This window comes from Hypomesus nipponensis, chromosome 7, assembly GCF_054491055.1.
Source record: "Hypomesus nipponensis isolate SF chromosome 7, ASM5449105v1, whole genome shotgun sequence".
Lineage (NCBI taxonomy): Eukaryota > Metazoa > Chordata > Actinopteri > Osmeriformes > Osmeridae > Hypomesus > Hypomesus nipponensis.
Genome location: NC_140367.1, coordinates 10,266,029 through 10,279,024, shown reverse-complemented (window position 1 = coordinate 10,279,024; position 12,996 = coordinate 10,266,029). Strand labels below are relative to the sequence as shown.

The window sequence follows — 12,996 nt, the reverse complement described above, 5'->3', positions numbered from 1 at the left end:
AAGGTGAAAGCCTGCTGAGGCTCCCCTCTCTGCAGGACTGAACAGATCAATATGATTTGAGATTTCCCCTAGAATTAGACTTCAGAGGTGCAGCAGAATCAAAGCCTGATGTCCCACAAGCGGGCAAAGAAGTCATTGATCATCTCCCAGTGAGGGGATGTTGAACATAAGTGATTATTGAAAATGTTAGTAGTTCTAATTCTAGCATGAGTTAAGTCAGACTCTGAGAACGTTGCCTTTTCAGCCATTCCAGGAACAAAGATGGGGTACATGCTGCTCATTTAAATGGTTTTAGACTTTTACATCTTTATTCTTCCTTGATTATGTTCTTGATTAAATCTCAAGGCCCTTATTATAATTTTTGCATGCATTTCTAATTGCAGGTCTGTTCACAAGACATATTTAAATGTCAATCAAGCACTAAAGATCAGTGAAGCAGTAATTATACTCAATTAGCTAACTGTCACATTAGAAGCAGCAATTAGTGTAGAGACAAATTAAAAGCAAATATAATTGGATGTTAATGGAACCATTTTTGTGTTATCTGTCCGTGTACACTTTAGTGTAATTGTATTGAAGAATAGGTGATGTGAAACAGGCACCAATGTTTAGGTTAACATTCAAATCCAGTGGACTAATGGTACAAAATGTAAAATTTAAGAATCATCAAGAAAGAAGAAAAAATCTTGGCTAACTTGTGGGCAGTTCAGTAAAAATTGTTGTCTAATTTGAATTTGTTAAATGGTATTGTATGGTTGAATATATTTCATGTCAAAAATTACAATTTGTAGCAGAGAGACTTCTAATGCTCAACTCTATTTGGAATGCAATCAGCTTAATGCCTTCTAGTGGCTGGGAGGGGTACTAAGGAAAGGAAACACATTGATCTACATTATACTCCACTTGGTTTGAAAAAGAAACATTGGCTTGATACCTTTCTCTCAGTTGGCATTTGGGCGCTTGCCATATTAAATGCGTTTATTGATTTTCTGCTGAATACCAACAACATAACAATGAAATATGCTAAAGAAATACATTATTGTACGTTTACAAAATCCACACATCAACTGACCACACCTACTTTGTGACCCTCCTCTCAAATACAGAAAATAGATCTAAAACAGACAGTTTTTAACTGACTGACAGTACACACATAAGGAACTGTGCCCTTTCTTTAAAAATAAAAATAAAACGTTTGAAAGGGTGTTGGCCTTTGTTTGGGATTTCCCCTCTCTGTGTTAGAGTACACAGCATCAGAGCTTAATAACTTTTCACTCACAGCTTCAAAACCCAATCCTCTACCTAGGGGAAATCTGATAAATGAATTTGCCCGTCAGACTGTTCAAAGCCAGTTGATTACATGCTGGATGGTTCAATAACTGCCTTGGCAACACAGACGGGAGTTTAGAACAATCAGATTGAGATGATTGAATTATGGTAATTAATAATTCATTCATATTAAATCCTCAAACTTAGAAGCGTAATGGGTGCCAAAGAGCTGTGTCACTGCCAGTGAGGACACAAAGATCTGCTTTATCACAATGGGAAATCATGAAATAGTCTGTCTGGGTTTGTCAATAAACAATCACTATGGAGAGGAAACTGGAGATGTCTTCGTGCGGTCTGGAAATACTGTCTAAAGGAAGAGGGGAGCCAATCAAAACGGACTCCCCTCAGCGCTGTCAAGTCATTCAATATTAAGTCTAACCTTTTCATATGAACTTTACTGTTCAAATCTCATTGTTTATTCTCCTCACGTTTCTTTGGCTCCATCGTTGCCATTTCTTTTGCTGTGCTATGACACCGATTTTGCTGCCGCCCTCTACTGTTCCAACAGACCGCCTGAAGCAATCATTCTGAGGCAACCACCTTTTGAGAGAGGCAGAGACACCGAAGAAGGCAATGCTAAAGAAATCGAGTGTCTGTCTCAGTGGCTTCATGACACTTGCTTTAGCCTCCCACACACTGATTTTATTCTGCATGAATCACATTGGATTCTATCAAACATTCCCATCAGAATAAATCATCTTTGTTGTGAACACCTGGACTAGAATAACTAGTAAGTCATAACTAGACATTGGCAGTGATACTAATGATTCACACTTAGTTATCGCATGTGTGAGAACATCCACTCCTGACAATGCTGAATCGAAATCCTTTTTTTCTTACTTGTCATTAATCTTCTTTGGGAGGAAAACAACGTCAGCCATGTTTGTTTGTTCACTGCATAGACAAACTGCTAACCCAACACAAATACTCTAGTCAGGGAATTAAATTGAATTCAGCCTCAGCAATTAATTCCGTGCGACACCAAAAACATTTGTGTTTTGTCCAAGCAACTCCAAAGAGAGTAAAAGGGTCAGATGATCTGGAGATGAGCATGCAGGGCTGAAAGCAGATAATACTCTCTTCCTTCTCAATTAACTTCTCTTATCCCACCGTTGACTGAAATGCCACATGACTTATTTTACCAACAGTACATTTCTGCTTTAAAAATACAACAATGGAAGACTGTGTACAAGTAACATAATGAAATCAACAGTGTTTGATTAAAATTGATTAACTGGCTTAAAGGTACTCGAGTGTGGCCAAGAATAGTCACTGTACACATTGTGATTCATTGTGTTTTATTCCGAAGTTAACCGCTGACTTCAAACAAAACTGCTTGCGTGGATTCTCAGTGGTAGATTGACACAGTATTTCTTATGGGCAGAGATTGTGCATGCTCAAGGTCAAATGATTGAAAATGGATACAGGACTAGCGTCTGTGTGTGTGTGTGTCTCAGAGTCCTGTATATCCTAACTGGGCAGCCACAGGTACAGACAGACCAACGTCTCTCCACAGAATGCACGGCAAGCTGCCCCGATGCTGTAGACCAGTGGACTGTATTAAAAAGCAGCGGGTCACTTCCTTACTGTCTAGTAAATGTCTTCCTGTGTCAAGAGAGGCTTTACAGGGGCAGAAATGGCAGAAGCCAGACAGTTTATCTTGGCACAGCAATAAGACATTGGAAGGACACAGGGGGCCGCACAACAGACTGAAGGGTTCATTGCGTTCATAACATTTATGCACGTGGCTGCATGGTATAAACCAATACAATATTTGTTGGTAAATATGTTATTAACATGTTGTTAACATTACTGCCTACTTATCATACTGCTGCAGAATACCCATCTGGTCAAACCACAGACATTTCCGGGTCTGAGTGTCTCTGTATCTTGACAGTCTTGCGTCTTCAAACCGACCTTGTGCATGCGCTCAGCTGACATCTATGTCAACCTCCGGTAAGCCCAAATACTCATCCAGACAAATGTCAGGGTATCTTTTCATCAGTTGAGAAGGATATGCTCTTTGGCTCATGTTCTGAGTGCGCAGTGCAATACAGTATGCCAAGTTTCCATTTATTGGACTGAATAAAAATGTCAGTGCACTGCTCCAAAGATAAAGTGCCTTGCTTGATATGAGGACACATTTTACCATCAACTCACAACTCAACTTATAGACGCGTATACAGCATGTCATGCATTCAGTGCGAGATGACCTGGGATGGTAGTTTTACAAGAAAATAATTTCACGAACAAACAACTGTGTTGATGTGTAGATGAAATGGAAATGATGCACTCTAGTGAAATGATAACATGCTTTATTGCTTCAATTGGAATATTACCTTCCTGGCTGTATTCTGATTTATTAATCACTTTGCTCTTGCTGGCTTTGTGCTTCACTTTACCCTCCCGATTCAACTTGAGTCCAGAACAGTATACGCTCTGAGACAGATAACAAACTATTCCCCCAATCTCTGATCCCCTGGTATTTCAAATCATCTTATATCCTTATGTATAAATTGTAATCATCAATTGGGACAATCTACTCCTGAAGCCCTTACAAATGTGGTGGGATGCGTGTGTGTGTCTGTGTGTAGGGAGGGATGGGGTGGGGGGTCAGTAGGATCTTCAAAGCCCTATGTTGTCATTTGGCAAGGTGTGGAAACAATTTACATAATCTCCCACCACAAACGTAATCTCTTGATTTGAACGTGGTTCTCGCCTTGCTCAAGAGATGAGTGTAGGTTTATCTGACCCAGGCATTGGAGATAAGTCGTGTGACGCCAATAGTGGAACCTGGATCCTTTGGTTCTGGACAATAATGCTTGGATCCAAGAGTAGTGATTCTCCAAAGGCCTCATCTCATACCACCCCCCACCCCCCCCTCCCCAACTATCTTCTGCTTAGCCGGTTTTACATGCCTACTCATGACTAGGCCTTGGGCTGGCAGGCTGCGTGGAGGATCATGGTGTACGCTAAGCGCTGCCCAGGGCACCCCAGTCCACTCTTTATGGATGAGGTACACTGTAGAGGAGTGAACAGTAGAACATTAGCGACAGATTTCTGCTTTGTTCCAGGAAAGTGTGTCACTCACTCAATCAGCCATTAGACACAGTGACTGCTGCTTACGCTAGCACAGGCTCGGCCACTCCTTGCTCATCGGGCTCCGAAGCACAGCAGCTGATGAGTATTTTATGGATAGCCCACTGAAGCAAGAGAGTCAAGAATCAAGGCTACAAGCAAAAGCTTGTAAAAAAAGCTTGCTGATTTTAGAAATAATACTTATGGGTTTAAGATGCTTTGCAGGCTACTACCAATTGACTGAACACTGAAGACTAATTATGGTAATTTATAGCCTAAAAAAATCTACTAAAATTTGGAGACTAATTGCATTTTGCCAGCTGAGTAATAACCGGCTAATGTGTCATTCTGGATAAGTCATTGACCTATGTTAATCAAATACTTCTGAAAGCGCTGGCCTCAATCTAGTGAGAATTATGCTTCACATACTGAACATCGGTAGTCCAGAATTGTAACTTTAAACAGAAGGAAAAAAAACAAGCACAGCAATTTCACTATTTTGCTGTATCTCTGTTTATTCTGAGCAAATGATGCAACGGTGGCGAAGCGTACCCAAAACATCTTGCAATCGAAAGCGACTGCTGGTCGTTTTCAGAGAAGAGTTCAAGAGTTTCACCGCTGAGCCGTGAAATGAAAAGTAGCAGCTGATGTAGCGCCGCGGCAGCAACAGAGGCTCCGACCTGTATTGGGTGGGGGATGGGGACTTGTCCATGCTGGGACTGAAAAATCCTAAAGCCTAAAGTCCATATAAACTATCAAATATGTCTTTTTCGATATCATTGTGGTTGCATGACACACGTTGTGTTTTTATTGAATCTGGCAGGTTTTCAGTTCATAGCGTCAGGCTACTTTGGCTGTAGAGAAGGCTATTCTCTACAGCTATTCTTTTAACACAAAAATCGATTGACTAACTCCTTTCTTGAACGCCTTAAAACAGCGGCAAGGCACGATCCCGAGGGATTTTCACGTTACATTAATATGCCCTATGGAGGATGGCTCAAGGCGAGTTAGCTGTGCAACATGAATAAATAACTTCCTTTCAACATCGAGTAATGATTATGTGAGAGCCACCAGCATCACTTCATGTGGGGAAATAGCGTTGCAGTTCTGTCGCTGTCCATGGTGCTACTTTTTCAGTTGGACGCCTACGGTGTTTTTACTTGCCTATGTTTGGATCTGTTGCTGTGTTTATTTTTATAGCCTACATGACTTTACATTGTAAATCTAATTTTCATTGGATAGGAATTTCATCGTAGACCATTCACAATAAACTAGGCTTGACAAGCACACACTTTAATTTTTCACTGAGTTGATGGGAATGTACAGCAATGCCATCTCTTTTTCTTACATCAACTCTCAACTCACATCCTTTCTTTGCCCGACCCACTCCGAAGCTCTGATTCGCTCTTCACCATCGCGGCTCGAGTCGGTCTGAAAGCATATGCAGCATTCTCAACTCCTGGTTGGCTCCCACTGCACAACACACATCAGAAAATCTCCAATTGCAACTTGACTTGTGTGCCTTGAAGGAGGGCGGACGCAGGAGGGGGAGGGGTGAGACTAAACCTTGAACACAGGGCGAGGGTGTCAGATTGGAAAAAAAGAGAAAATAATAGTTATTTGGGTGAACAAAACGTTACATTCAGATGGGTGTTTTGTTTTCCAAGGACAACATTACATACCGTCCTATTGATGAAATGCAGACTGCTCACAAGTTCGCTTATATTTGTTTTTATCAATAGCCTATAAGTTATCAAAATAATGTACATCAACTTAATGTCATCTGGTTTGTTTGTTTGTTTGATAGAGCCAAACATAAATAGACTAATTGTACTAAAATGCCATCAGTGTATAAACTCGGTATAGAATTATATTAAAACTAGACAAGGTTAACATGTTGAATAGAATAACAGAATATAGGCTAATGTATATTTATATTTCGAGAAAAGGCCTAATGCTCAATTGGACAGCCCACTGTTTGACATGAGACAGTGATTTCAGCATACAATAAAGTGAGTAAATGAATTGCTCGAACGTTAACTTGTAGAATAGTTATCCATAGTGGGCTGTTGTCTAAGTGCATTTCAGGGAATGCGCATGACTGAACGCATGCTTGTGTGACAGAGGGGGAGAGAAAGACAGACGAGGGGAGAGTTCTGTTCTTTCACTGCTCCATCCGGGAACTTTCGAATTAGCATTGACAGCCGAAGCGCAACTTTTCCTCAGGCAAAGTGAAATCAAGCCGCGGACTCGGACAACATATAGTCCCCCTTATTCCACTCAAAATTATCAAAATAAATAGATACCAATCGTTTTGTCCGGATGCGTCGATGTGCTATTATATTTGAAGTGGAGCAGCCCAAGTACCGAAGTCTTTCCGCTGTCTTTGGAGCACTTTGCTCACTGGCGTAAAGTGAGTGATGAGTCCTATACCCAGCAAAGAAGCGAGAACTTGCTTTGCAGCCTGAGTAGTTCTTCTTTCGACTGTTATTGTCGCTTTTAAAAAATCTTTAATTCACTTAAACTTCACATTGATTGCATCGAAAGTGGGAGAAAAGTGCTTTTGAAGTCGGAAAATGGAACTACAAGGCCTGCAAGAGGCGCTGAAAGTAGAAATCCAATGTCATCAGGTAAATGAAACATCGTGTTATTCTACCCTTATTGGTCTTATAAGCAAGTGAGAGCGGTAGGAAAAAAATCAGAGGGGCTGAAACGTAGAGGTTTACATTCCGACTAAATAAGTATGCGATACAATGTTTCTCTCGTGTCGAGTGACGCCATAACGTTCACTTTCAAATGAGATTAGTGTACTTTTTAGAGTACTTTGATATTGTCGTAGGTCTTTTCGAGCAACAAGAATTTGGAGTAATAATGCGGTTGTGCTGTGTGGCGAGCAGGACGCGACCTGAATATTTATGAGGTGCAAGAAACTGACTCGCTGTATGCTCACCGCTTTGTTCCTCCCTTACATACTAACTTGAAACACTTTTGTTATTCCCTTTTCGTTCTTATCTTCGATTAGAAAGTAGTTGCACAGATGAAGCAAGACCCACAGGTAATTGTCTATTTCTGGAACATTATAGTCGTCCTAAAGATCAGGCAGTTGAATTGGGAGTGTACGAAAAACTTTATCAGCATAAATCTCCTCTTTCGTTAACCCTATTTACTTAGCAGCGTTTGCTCCGCTTTGTCCTCAACATGACTTTGCTGAAATAGGCAGCAGATGACCCTAAGTTTATTTGTGTCGACATTGTTTCACTTGGTGTTTTGATCCCTTTTAAATCTACAATTACACTGATAATCTTTTGTTCAATTGTAGGATGGAGAGCTTAAGAAAAAACTACACGAAAGGCAAACAAGAATAACAGCACTAAGCGAAAAACAAGTAAGATGAAATGCATATTTTGCTTTACTAGGAATTATTATTTTTGATGTGACGGCGTAGCGTTGTATTGCAATAGATCCTCCGGCTATGTTGAAAACAGTGTGTTTGACAAATCGCTAAAAAGTGGAATATTGAGATTCATTTTGTGGGTGGTCTTGTGTGGTAGGTGTCCTTTGCATAGGTTTTGTCCCGATACACTAAGTTGTGTAACATGAAATGTTGAAAAATTTAGCGTCCATTTTGAGTAGGTCGACATGTTTCTGGAGAGTAGCCTAATAAAGGAGATGCTGAAGTATCCGGTAGCTTACTTTTGTAGACATCATGCATCAAGTTTTACCATCGAATTTTTATTATTGTACATAGAACCGGATGTAAAGTTTATTTTCTGTACTCCATTGACTTATTTGTTACTTTATAGCTTGTCTTGAGATATTATTTCTCCTTGGTCACATGACGATAAGGTTGCATTTTGATTCGACCACGCTTACACTCTCACTTTTTTACTATCGTGTATCGAATGGTGTCCAAGATTAACTTTAGACTTACAATAAGTGATTAAACTTAATAGCATATGGGTGTAGTTTGTATTTTGAAGTGCTGCTGACATTACTTAGCTGTAGAACAGCTCCGACGCCCAGAACGGAGCTATCCTTTCAGCACCACGAACAGATGCCATAGAACGCTTAAAGTCACAAGGCTGGTTCACTACGGTGCCTCGGTGATTTTGTGAAGTTATTGAATCTACCAAGGCATGCATACTAGTCAAATAAAACTATCATTTAGATTATGTTGTTCAAATCAATCGATGGTAGTTTTTTCTTGGCCGCTATGTTCTCTTCTATTCGCTTAAGTTTAATCGATCCCGTTCCTTCTGGAATGCAGTTTTCAGTACTTGAAGCGGGCCTTGATTTTTTTTTTTAGAACGCTTTGAAATAAGCCTGTAATTAAGAGAGAACCTCATTTCGACTCGGTGTTTACGTCTCAATCAGTTACTTTGGTGTTCGGGAAGGTTAACATGTTATTGTATTTGTTGTAGTGTTTTTGTAAAGCGCTTCAGTTTGGTAGTGGAAGCTTCCATTTTGTGAGAGAAGGGGTGTTGGTTTCTTCCTAACATGGAGAAAAAGTCTGCAGAGTTTCGCGGAGGGGGATGGGCCCCATTCATGCCTAACATTACCATTTTGATAGCTTTGATGCTGTTTTTGGAGGAGGGGGAGGGGAGATGGGAAAAGAGAGAAAGCCCGAGTCAGCACTGCACAGGGTTTAATCACTGGATTGAACCGATTCTGTTGCTTTTATTAGCAAATATGACCTCTAGTTTCCTCTGTTCGTCTATAAACGGGCTACTCCCAGCAAGTTCATTTTTGCTATTACGTTCTTCCACGTTTACGTCACTAAGTAAGGCACAGTCTTATGTTTACATAAGTTGTGTCAAAGGCGAAACTGGACAAATTGTGTTTTATAAACAAAGTATGTCTGTGACACTAACAATAACCTGTTATAACTAACTTTGTCGTTTGTTTTGAATATACTATTAAAACATATAAACATTAAGTTATTCCAATGCCCGAGTTAGAGTCTTTTAAAAATGAGTATTTTGTCTACACATTTCCATTTAGAGGGATACTTTTACCTAAGGTGTTTTTATTTATTGGAATTGATAACCTCATCTTTGGTAGAATTATTGAAAATAGTGTACTCTCTTTGAATTCTCATTGTAAACAAAGTATACCATATGGCATAATTTCAGGTCGTTTTGCATTTGGACAAATGCAAAGAGAAGCTTATGGTTGAAGTCTGTTATAGCCTCATTGTGTGGTCGACATTGTAAATATGAATTTAAAGGAAGCAGAAGGACTGGAAGGATTAGAAATACCAGTGACGACAAAACCTCATTATGAAACAGCACTGACGCATGCCTGAATGATCTTTGTCAGTTTGACCTTGTGTTACCTTCAAGGCTAGCTCCCATCCTCAAACGTGTGCATCTGCTGTAGCACAAACGTGGGCCCGATGCCACGCAGTCATGACAGACCCAAGTCACCAAAACTTTTAACAATAGATCCATGAGTTCTTTTTCATGGCACTGATAACTTGCGCCCTGTTGCATCATGGGATCTCACTTGCCAGTCAGGTCATGAGGTTCTACTACTGTGTATGTTTTTACTGTCGCGTTCCATCTTTATGAGGATTGGGAATCCACACAGATGAAAAATACATTTATTTCCCCCTTGCAAAGATAGGGATGTAGCTGGTGTGCATGTCAACAGCAATGCTAAAGCCCTAATAGTGACTCCAATGGATACCCAATAAGGCCAATTTGTGTCTTTTGGCTAGAGGCCTTTGTAACCAGAGCAACTTGTGTTCCCTCTTCCCTTCGAAATGTGCAAATGTCTTCCTCATTAAGTCCTTTTCCTCAGTATTCAAGGCTGTCTGCTTGGGGATTAGGTGCACTTGTTATCTTATTAATTTGTATCTTGCCTCTTTACCAACGTTCCTGTTCGGCGTAGTTGGCCTAGCTTATATATCTACCGACGGGAGCTGAAGGAAGGCTGGGGAGGGTGTTGGGACAGTATGTAGGATGGGAATAGGGCTAAATAAACACTGCTAACTCGCGTCAGAGCAGAGGTATAATTATGTTGGTTGGTCTTAATGCTCTTGTTTATACAGTGGGATCTTTTTTTGTGGCAGGGGGTTGTGGAGAGCGAGTGAGTGAGGGGATCTGACTGAATTTAACTACTTGAAGCAAAGAGGAAGCCAAGAGGGGGCAGTGGGAGAGAAATGAAGGAAAAGAGAGAGTGAAATAGGCAGGGAGAGGTGAGAAAATGGATGTTGAATAGGTTAGGGTAGAGGGAGTTTAAGATGCAAGAAGCCAGGATAATCAAAGAAAAGAGAGATGTATGCAGTGGATGCACGGGGCGGAATGTTCAAAGGCTAGTGAGAAAGTGCTGTGAGAGTATGTTAAAGCTGGCCGGCTGGAGAGTGGTGTCGCTTTGCTCCACAGCAATTCAGCATCCTGTCAGGAGCAATTTGCCCAGATCTGTTTACACAGGCAGGCTCGGCCTGGGGAGAAGCGGACGCCTGATTGGCCAAATTCACCTGTGGCAGCTCTTGTGAGAGGAGCCGTGATTGGAGGAGCTGGATGTAGAGTTGGGTAGGAGGCGGGACTTGTGCCTGCACCCAACCCCCCCCCTCTCCCCAAACCACCAGAGGGGTCAAACTAGGTCATAGTGTACCCACAATGCCCTGTGACCAAACGTTTTAAATGGTTTTAATTGGCTGTGTCATAGTAAGCAATGCATTTATGCATTGCTAGATCCTCAGGACTTAGATCGTTAGCCCCGCCTAAAGGATATTACTACTGCTTTTAACAATGTCCAACATAGATACAGGCATGCTGTCTCTAAGATGACCCTTGACACTCCATTTATGTAATGGAAGACATTGTAGTCTTACTGTGCCTCAAATATAAGGATGTTGTGGTTGTTACATAACAATATCGCTTTCAGCTCCACAACAACCGTGTTCAGCCTACGACAACAGACTTCTAAGGCACCCTTTTCAAAAACAGCAAAAAGACTCCCCCCCACCCCCCCAAGACGAAACCATAACCAAACAAAAACACAACATAACAAAACTAGCAAACAACTGAACTGGTATCATGACTGTTCAGTGGAGCCCCACATTAGAAGTTTTGGCAGGCGGGTCCCAGACCTGTGGCTGGGGGGACAGGAAAGGCCTGGTGCCAGTATGCTGGGTAATATGTCCCAGGGTCCTGTGGGGCCTGGGGCGGAGTCCCCCCTCCTGCTGCTGGTGTGAGCTGGGACTGTGACTGGCAGGGCAGAAGGCCAGAGGTCAGGGGTTAACCTGTCAAGGGGCTGACTCCACACTGCTCTGGTCACACCCTCTTTCTCATATAGGGCAGGGCGGTAGGAGGGGCTAGGGTGGAGGTCACAGACATGGTGAACTGTCAATATGGGACGTCTAATGAAAAAGGCTCCAATCATGAATATGTTGCGTGCGTTTGTAATAACGCTGCTTCCGGCATGACTCCAGGCAACAGATAGTCCACCATGGCCACTTTCCTCAGCACGACTTAACATTTAGAAACAGTCCAAAAAATAGTTAGTTTCATGCTTTGCAAATTAGCCAAATCGCAAAAGAAAGCCATGCGAAGATATCATTACATGCACTTCCTGTTCGTCCCCAATTTCCTCGACATATTACTTACATGGGGGTCAGCTGTTGGCTGTTTTTTGCTACTAAAACTGTTTGCCGCCGAACACAGGCTCGGTAATTGGACATTTGAGAAGGGCTGTAAGAGCTGCTCTTTGTCCCCAGCGGGGTGCAGTGGTGCAGCTCCCTCCACTCTCTCTGTTCAGAACCGTCCTCGCTGCGCAGGGGCCAGGGAGTTTGGGGAGTGGCGCTCAAATTGGCCAGGGGGTCGTTTTGAAAAGAGAAAGGGGTGGGGGTCGTTCAGTGGCTCCCCTAGGTTTGGTGGCTAAGCCCCCCCCCCCCCCCCCCCACACTCCCCCCCCCCCCCCTCTCAGGTAGGAGGTCGTGGAGAGTGCCTGCCCAAGGCTGGCGAGCAGGGAACTCCCCCCCCCCCCCCCCCCTCATGCTCTGACACCAAACTCGGGCTAATCCCAGGACGTCTCATTACAGGCTACTGCAAGGGTGATTAAGCATGGGGAAGGTTTGGAGGGGGGTGCCGGGATCTGACGGACCGAGGTGGGGTTTCACAGAGGAGGTACTTGGGGCTTCAAGGCTCCCTGTTGACAGTTTTTCTATTTTTTTTTTACCTTTTTAAAATTCACATACAGTCTTTAGCATTATTTAGTCTAACTCGTTTCAAATGATGAAGTGCGCTGCAAATCAAGGTCTCCAGCACAGCCTAATTAGAATATTACAACATTCTCCCCAGTGGGCATTCAAAGGCATGGGGGGGTAGAGAATGGATAATAATGTATCCTAAGTTAGCAGCCTCTGGGCCTACTCAAGGACACAGCCTGGATGTGTAGTTGGAAGCTTGGCCTTGGAACCAGTAGGGCGTCCTGGCCTGGGCAGAGCTCTGCTCCCTGGGCCTACCACGAGCCTACAGGCCTGGCAGTTACAGGCATATAAATGAAGTAGAGAGTGGAGAAGGACAGTGTGTGTGTGTGTGTGTGTGTGTGTGACTCATGCATGTTTATTGGAAGGTGTTGAGG

The 12,996-nt window shown here is 42.4% G+C and overlaps 1 long non-coding RNA gene across 1 annotated transcript in view; it reads left to right on the top strand.

Moving 5' to 3' along the window:
• Window positions 1-6,856: 6,856 nt before the first annotated feature.
• The window catches only part of LOC146276711 (uncharacterized), a 42,422-nt gene continuing 36,282 nt past the window's right edge, over window positions 6,857-12,996 (top strand). Inside the window, exons 1-2 of the long non-coding RNA XR_014762507.1 lie at window positions 6,857-7,037; window positions 7,727-7,792. This is a non-coding gene — a long non-coding RNA (uncharacterized LOC146276711). The remainder of the gene's footprint in view (window positions 7,038-7,726; window positions 7,793-12,996) is intronic.